Source organism: Grammomys surdaster, unplaced genomic scaffold (assembly GCF_004785775.1).
Source record: "Grammomys surdaster isolate TR1022 unplaced genomic scaffold, NIH_TR_1.0 127, whole genome shotgun sequence".
In the NCBI taxonomy this organism is placed as follows: Eukaryota; Metazoa; Chordata; class Mammalia; order Rodentia; family Muridae; genus Grammomys; species Grammomys surdaster.
Window position 1 is genome coordinate 1682404 of NW_021604585.1, and position 7021 is coordinate 1689424.

General features: G+C 44.5%; 1 pseudogene across 1 annotated transcript; it reads right to left on the minus strand.

Moving 5' to 3' along the window:
- Window positions 1–4956: 4956 nt before the first annotated feature.
- Window positions 4957–5848, minus strand: LOC114608118 (annotated as a pseudogene). The gene has a single exon (XR_003709305.1). The product of XR_003709305.1 is annotated as a proliferating cell nuclear antigen pseudogene (transcript).
- Window positions 5849–7021: the final 1173 nt, after the last annotated feature.

The window sequence follows — 7021 nt, forward strand, 5'->3', positions numbered from 1 at the left end:
AAGTGACACCTAAGAAGTCCCTTTCATTGTGTGACAATTTGTACTCAATCAAGAGAAAGTTGTAGAAGTCATTGCCAACTCAAGTCACCTCCCATTGACATTATTGTTTCAAACCTGGTTCCAAATCACATCTGAACTCTCCTTAATGTATGTTAGCATTAATAAGTTAAATGAACAGTGGATGGCCCACCTATTTCCCTGTATACATACTCAGTGTTATCAATGTCTATCAATAAAAGGTTTACTCAATATGAGTTCGTAACATTTTAAGAGATTATTCCAAAACTCAAACTAAATCTAGCTGAGGATGTAACTCAATGGTAGAATGCTTAGTTGGCATGTAAAAAGCCTTATGTTCAACCCTTAGTATCTCCAAAGAGGAAAGAAGGGAGAGAGGGAGAGAGCAAGAATGAGAGCGAGAGAGCAAGAGCGAGAGAGCGAGAGAGCGAGAGAGAGCGAGAGAGCGAGAGAGAGCGAGAGAGCGAGAGAGCGAGAGAGAGCGAGAGAGAGCGAGAGAGAGCGAGAGCGAGAGCGAGAGAGAGAGAGAGAGAGAGAGAGAGAGAGAGAGAGAGAGAGAGACCCTTTTTCTTTACACCGCTGCCGCCACTCCATATAAAGGCAGCGGACTGAGACCTCATTATGAAGTAGAGACCCTGGTCCGATGTGTAAAAATTTAGCTTCGGACTCAGGTGAAGACACCCTGCCTTCTCATAGTTAATGTGAAAAATGAAGGTTTTCTGGATTATCAGTTACATGAGGATAGCGATGGGGAAGTCCCAAATCCCAATTGAGAGTCTGAGAATGTGGTGACCATTCAGATAGAATTGCCTGGACTCTGGAAGTGTAGATTGGAATTCATTATTTAAAACCTGGAATATTATTATTATATAAAACCTGGAATTTCCATGGGAAATCACCTTCGGATTCCAGCCTTGTCTTCAGATTTTGTCTACAAAACTGTTCACCCAGTTCTAGTAAAGGTGTGTTTGGAAAAGCATAGAGGGATGTTTAAACTCACAGGAGCTTCAGAGAGCCTCCTTGTTCCCCTATATCTCTCTGGAGACCTCTTTCAGGCTTGTCCCAGGTACTGCACAGCCCTCAGGTAATTTGTAGTGCAATTATCATGGGGTGGGGATGGGGTTGGGGAGGGATGGGGGTGGGGCTTATTAAAAGAAAATTCCCTCCTCCTAGTGCTGGGCATTGTACTCAGGACCTCCCACATGCTGGGCAAGCCTTCTGTCACTGGCTTCTTTTTCCACCCCCCCTTTCCCTTTTATTTCTTTTTTTGAGTTACTCATGCTGGCCTTGAATTCGAAGTTCCCCTACCTGACCTCAATAGCTAGAATTACTGGCCCACATTAGCAGGTACAGGCAGCCTTAGCTCTGAAATAGACACTTCTAGAAGCCCGGTGACTGTTCTAAGCACCTTCCCAACAGTTCATCAGAATACTTGTATGGCTCCTACCTCCGGTCTCCACCCCAGACCCAGGTTTTCAACCCCACAATGGGCTGAGCCCAGTTCTGGAGAAGATAAAAAACATGAACACATTTTTTGTTTGTTTGGTTGGTTGTTGTTGTTGTTGTTTTGAAGATTTGGGTGACAGCATCTCAAGAGTTCTTATCTTCTGACTTCTCAGTCCCGAGTGAACTCCTGATCTAAAAATAATCATTTTTTTTTTAACAATACAGGATATTTCTTTTCAGATAGAGAATTGGGTTTTTTTTCTTTAAATTAACATTATTGTGTTTAACGATTTTTGTTTTTCTTTATGATTTTTTTATTATGTGTATGTGTTTCTGTGTGGATTTGTGTGTGACAGTGAAATGCCTTCAGAGGCCAGACAAGGGCATCACATCCCCTGGAGCTGAAGTTACAGGTGGTTGTGGATCATGATATGGGTGCTAGGACTGGAATCTCGGCCTTGTGGGAGAGCAGCCAAGGTTCCTAACCACTGAGTCACCTCTACTTTTTCAGCTTAAGAAACTGTATGTTATAACTTATGGGGGATATTTTGTGTGACAACAGAATTTTAAATAACTAATATTTAAATTTTATGGTTTCTTATACATGTGTGTTTTCTGGGTGTCGTGCAGTCTAGGGTATATCCTTGTTCACTGCATATCTAAGAATAACCTTAACCTCCCGATTATCCCCCACCCCAAGTACTTGGATTTAAAGAACATCACCACGCTCAGCTTCGGGTGAATATTCTTTAATATGAGCCTTTGAAAGAATTTCTCATTTTTCTCTTGGGGTTCATTTTTAGAAATAGAATTCATAGCTTTCTCATTATAGACTGTCAAGAAGAACCTTCTGGAAAACATCTTAGCATCTCATCCCCAGCAGCTGACTTCAAGAGCTCCCTTCTAACCACTTGATCACCAGCATTGAGCAACATCAGGATAAAAAACTTTAGGCACTTAAAAAAATGAAAACAAAAACAAACAAAAGAGGAACGATTCATGCTGTAACCTCAAGGAGCAAAATAAAATAAGGATGAGTAAAAAAAGAGTCTGTGTCAAGGTGCTCAGAGGGGAATGGAGGTGAGTGCTACTGGCCTGCTCTGCATTCAGACTTCAGCTAGTCTCAGCTCTGTATTCGGTGGAAAGACCTAAGCTTGCATGTCTCTGTTATCTACAGATATGCACGCATGCACACACACACACACACACACACACACACACACACGCAAAAGCTGAGCTTCTCTTGAGGCTCCAGACCAGCAGGACTCCAGGGGACGCTTCCTCATTCCAGCCGGTTACATCAGTGGCTCATACTCTAGCGCTTGACGTAAGAATGCCTAGGTTGACCCAGAAATTTTGAGTCAGTTGGCACAAGACTGGGCATACAGTGTACACGCTGATTAAGAATCCCAAGTGACTACTTCCTAGGAGACCTCACACGGAGAAATAACCCAAAGCACAGAGGTGCACCTCTGGAGGGACAACCTTAACTGGACTTATTTCATCCCTGGAAGTGACTCTAATCTTACTCTTTCCGTGAGTAGCCATGACGGCTGGGGCTGTTCTCTGCAGTGGGACTCCCCATATGATGTACTGCTGCAGCCACCTTCACTGCCAGCTCAGTACAGGGACCCCTGCCTTCAGCCGGACACTGTCTCCATCTGCAAACAAGGACCAAGCCTTGAGCTAGCCATCTTCCCCTTTCCAGACTCATCCTGGGTTGCTCAGAGCAGTGCCAACCATAACATGACTGGTGGTTCTTATGTGTGGTACAAAATTAACCTAAGGAATACAGAGTGCAGTGGGCAAACTCAGGCAGCATGAATCCTTTGACATCCTGGAGAGGCCTGCCGTGTTAGCTAGAGTCTGTGTGAGCATCCAGGCTCTGCATTTGCCCATTCCGATTACCATCTAACTGTGTGTTTAAAGAGGCCCTGTCAACACTGCTTAGATCTAAAGATCAAGTTCAGTGAATTTCTGTCGGTTAAGTCATCCAGTCTGTGCTGCTCTGTTATCCAGCCCTAATAAGTAAATGCAACCATGATCACGTGATTTGAAGATCAGTCCCAGCACACACCCATCTACCCACCTCATCTCTCCCGTCCATCGCTGGGCCAGGGACGTTACCAATAGACTAGTAGATTTTTGGATTTGGCTATTCACTTCAATGTCATTTCCTAAGTAATACACACACACACACAGACACACACACACACAGACACACACACACACACACACACACACACACACACACGCCAACCATATATTTTTCCTGCCCCTTCTGGGCCAAGACTTAACTTTACATTCTCAGGGCACGTATTAGGATCTTTTACTTGTGGAATTTGAAAAACATCCATTAAGTACTTAACTATATACCAGACATGCTAAGTGACAGAGATTTTAAAATGGTCGCTATAATCCTCAGTTTTGAAGCCCTCAGTCTCTGGGGAAAAAGAATCGAGCAGTTTTAAGGGCTGTGCTAGAGGTAACCTTAGGGGTGCGGAGGTGGGAAGCCAGTAATTTTGCCTGAGGGAGCTGGGGAGACCTCAGAGACAAGGTGAGCTTGAGGAATTGAGTGGGAGGTTACAGACAAAGAGGAGGGAAATTCTGCCACAAGAAATTATTCACTCCAAAATGCAGGAGTGACAACAGAGGCTTGAAAGTATGAAGACTCTGGTGAAAAAGAAGAAACTCAGCCAGCCTCCTGTAAATCATGGCAAGGCAGAGCAAATTCCTCTGCTGGACACACACACACACACACACACACACACACACACACACATGGCCCAGGGGTTGTGGGTTTTGAGTTTCTGAGCACCTTTGAAGGAAAGGGATGCTCCCTACAAACCAGAACCAGCCACCCCATTCCTGTGTGTTGGCTTTCTAAGGACAAGTGGGGAGCCCAGATAAGAGCTAGCATTCCTTCATCTTTCCAGGACCAGCTTTTCTCTCTGGAAGACTGGATGAAAACCAGAGAGGGAGAAAGGAGGTTCAGACTAATCCCTGTGTCAGCTCAGGAGAAGGTAGTATTTGTATTGCCATCTTTACCTGCAGGGGTCATTTTGCACTAACCGTACCCTGACGGTGCCCGTATGCCTTTCTGTGTGGCCTCTCCGGTGTCTGTGTGTTTTGGCTGATAATCTCTGGTCTTCCTATTTATAGACTATTCTCTGCTATTCATTTACAGCGTCTCTGCGGCCCAGTACTCTGTCAGGCCCCAGCTGGCTTGTAGCATGTAGCAGCCGTTAACACCAGAGCTGCTTTTTACAGCTTTCACTCTATGGTCTGGGTCAGCCCTGAGATGAGTTTAAAAGTGTTTGCATCCAAACGTATATGTGTAGAGAGAAGGTGAGAGGGTGCACTTGTGTTAAAAGTCTTTCAAAATTAATATAAAAATATGAAAGGCCCCTATTAGACGAATGATAAAATATTCATTTTTGTCTTTTTTTTCAGAAGATATCTACATATTTTACTTTTATATTTAACACTCAGGCATACAAACTTGGTGACAGAAAAAACTTCAGAACACGCTGGCATCTCAGAAGCAATCTTCAAAGGTTTAATTTTCTCAGTTTATAACAATGCCTAAGATCCTTCTTCATCTTCAATCTTAGGAGTCAAATAAATACTTCAAGTGTCCCATGTCAGCAATTTTATACTCTACAACAAGAGGTACATCTGCAGACATACTGCGTGTTCCTGTAGGAGACAGTGGAGTGGCTTTTGTGAAAAAGTTCAGGTACCTCAGAGCAGAAGTTAGCTGAACTGGTTCATTCATCTCTATGGCTACCACTTCCTCTTCTTTATCAACATTACTTGTTTGTGACGACTTAATGTTTCCATTGCCAAGCTCTCCACTGGCAGAAAACTTCACCCCATCCTTTGCGCAGGATATCACAACAGCATCTCCAATATGGCTAAGGTCTCGGCATATACGGGCAAATTCACCAGATGGCATCTTTACTACACAGCTGTACTCCTGTTCTGGGATTCCAAGTTGCTCGACATCTAAGTCAATTAACTTCATTTCATAGTTTGAAACTTTCTCTTGATGTGGTGCTTCAGATACTAGCACTAAGGTGTCAGCATTATCTCCAGACCTTAATGCAATGATGTCTTCATTACCAGCACATTTTAGAATTTTGGACATGCTGGTGAGGTTCACGCCCATGGCCAGGTTGCTATCGCAGCGGTATGTGTCGAAGCCTTCGGAGCGCAGAGTAAGCTGCACCAGACGGACATGAGACGAGTCCATGCTCTGTAGGTTCATGCTGCCCTAGCTGATGTCCCAGCAGGCCTCATTGATGAGGTCTTTGAGAGCCTCCAGCACCTTCTTCAGGATGGAGCCCCTGGATCAGACGTGCCTCAAACATGGTGGCGGAGTTGCGACTAGACGAGAGCTGCTGTAACAGGAGTGAGGTCTGGCTGCCGAGATATCCTAATTCACGGTGCAGAAGCGGCAGCGAAGGCCCAGAGCGACGACTACCAGCACCCTGCGCCCGCAACCTCTAATACCGCTGCTTCCGAGGTGACCATTTTTGTCTTTTCAAGATACAGAAGAGTAAAGACATATTTTGGAAGAAAGCATTTCCTGGTTGATCTAAAATCAACCAATGTTTAATCTTTGATAGAAGCAAGCTTGTGGGGACAGAGAGAAGAAGGGAGGCCCTCTTCCTAGTCATCTGTTCTGCTTCCTTGTGACCCATAGTAAGACTGCAGAAGTCTGGCGTCCAAATAGGGAACTTCGGCTTCAGGGTTAGCATCCTCTGTGAGCACTGGCTTCAGGGTTTAGCATCCTCTGTGAGCACTGGCTTCAGGGTTTAGCATCCTCTGTGAGCACTGGCTTCAGGGTTTAGCATCCTCTGTGACCACTGGCTAGGGCGTGTCCCTATTCCATAATACTCTGCTCTGCTGCTTTGGCAGCTTAACAAGTAACAGCTTCCTGGAGGTGTATTTCACATCCCACATAATTTGCTCCTTTTACAGCACACAATTCAGTGGACTCCAGGATGTTCGCTGGCCATGGAGCTGGTTAGCGCTCCGTACTCGGGCGGCTCATTCACTAAACTGCGCATGTGTCATCCCTGTCTGTATTAGAATGTTTATTACCCCAGAAGGAAACCCCATACCCATTAGCAGTTGCTCTCTATTTTCACCCATAGCCCTCCTCTCAAGTCCTAGACAACTGCTGCCCTACTTTCTGTAGCTATAGCTTTGCCTATTCTGGCCATTTCTGTAAGTAGTTACACAAGATGTGGCCATTTTGTCTGGCTTTCACTCTGCCAAATGTTTTCACAGTTGATCCATGTTGTAGCACATAGCAATACTTTAGTCCTTTTTATTGCTAAATAGTACCCTATCACATGGTTATATCACTTCTATTTATCTATTGTCAGTTAGTGGACATTTGTGATATTTCAGTTTTTGGAATTTATGTATATTACCGGGTAAGCTTTTGCATTGGTCTGTTTTTTCACATGGGGAAGAAGTGCTGGGTCATGTCATTTGGCTGGGTTATTAACATTGGACAAGGATGGCTCCAGACTTCATAATTACT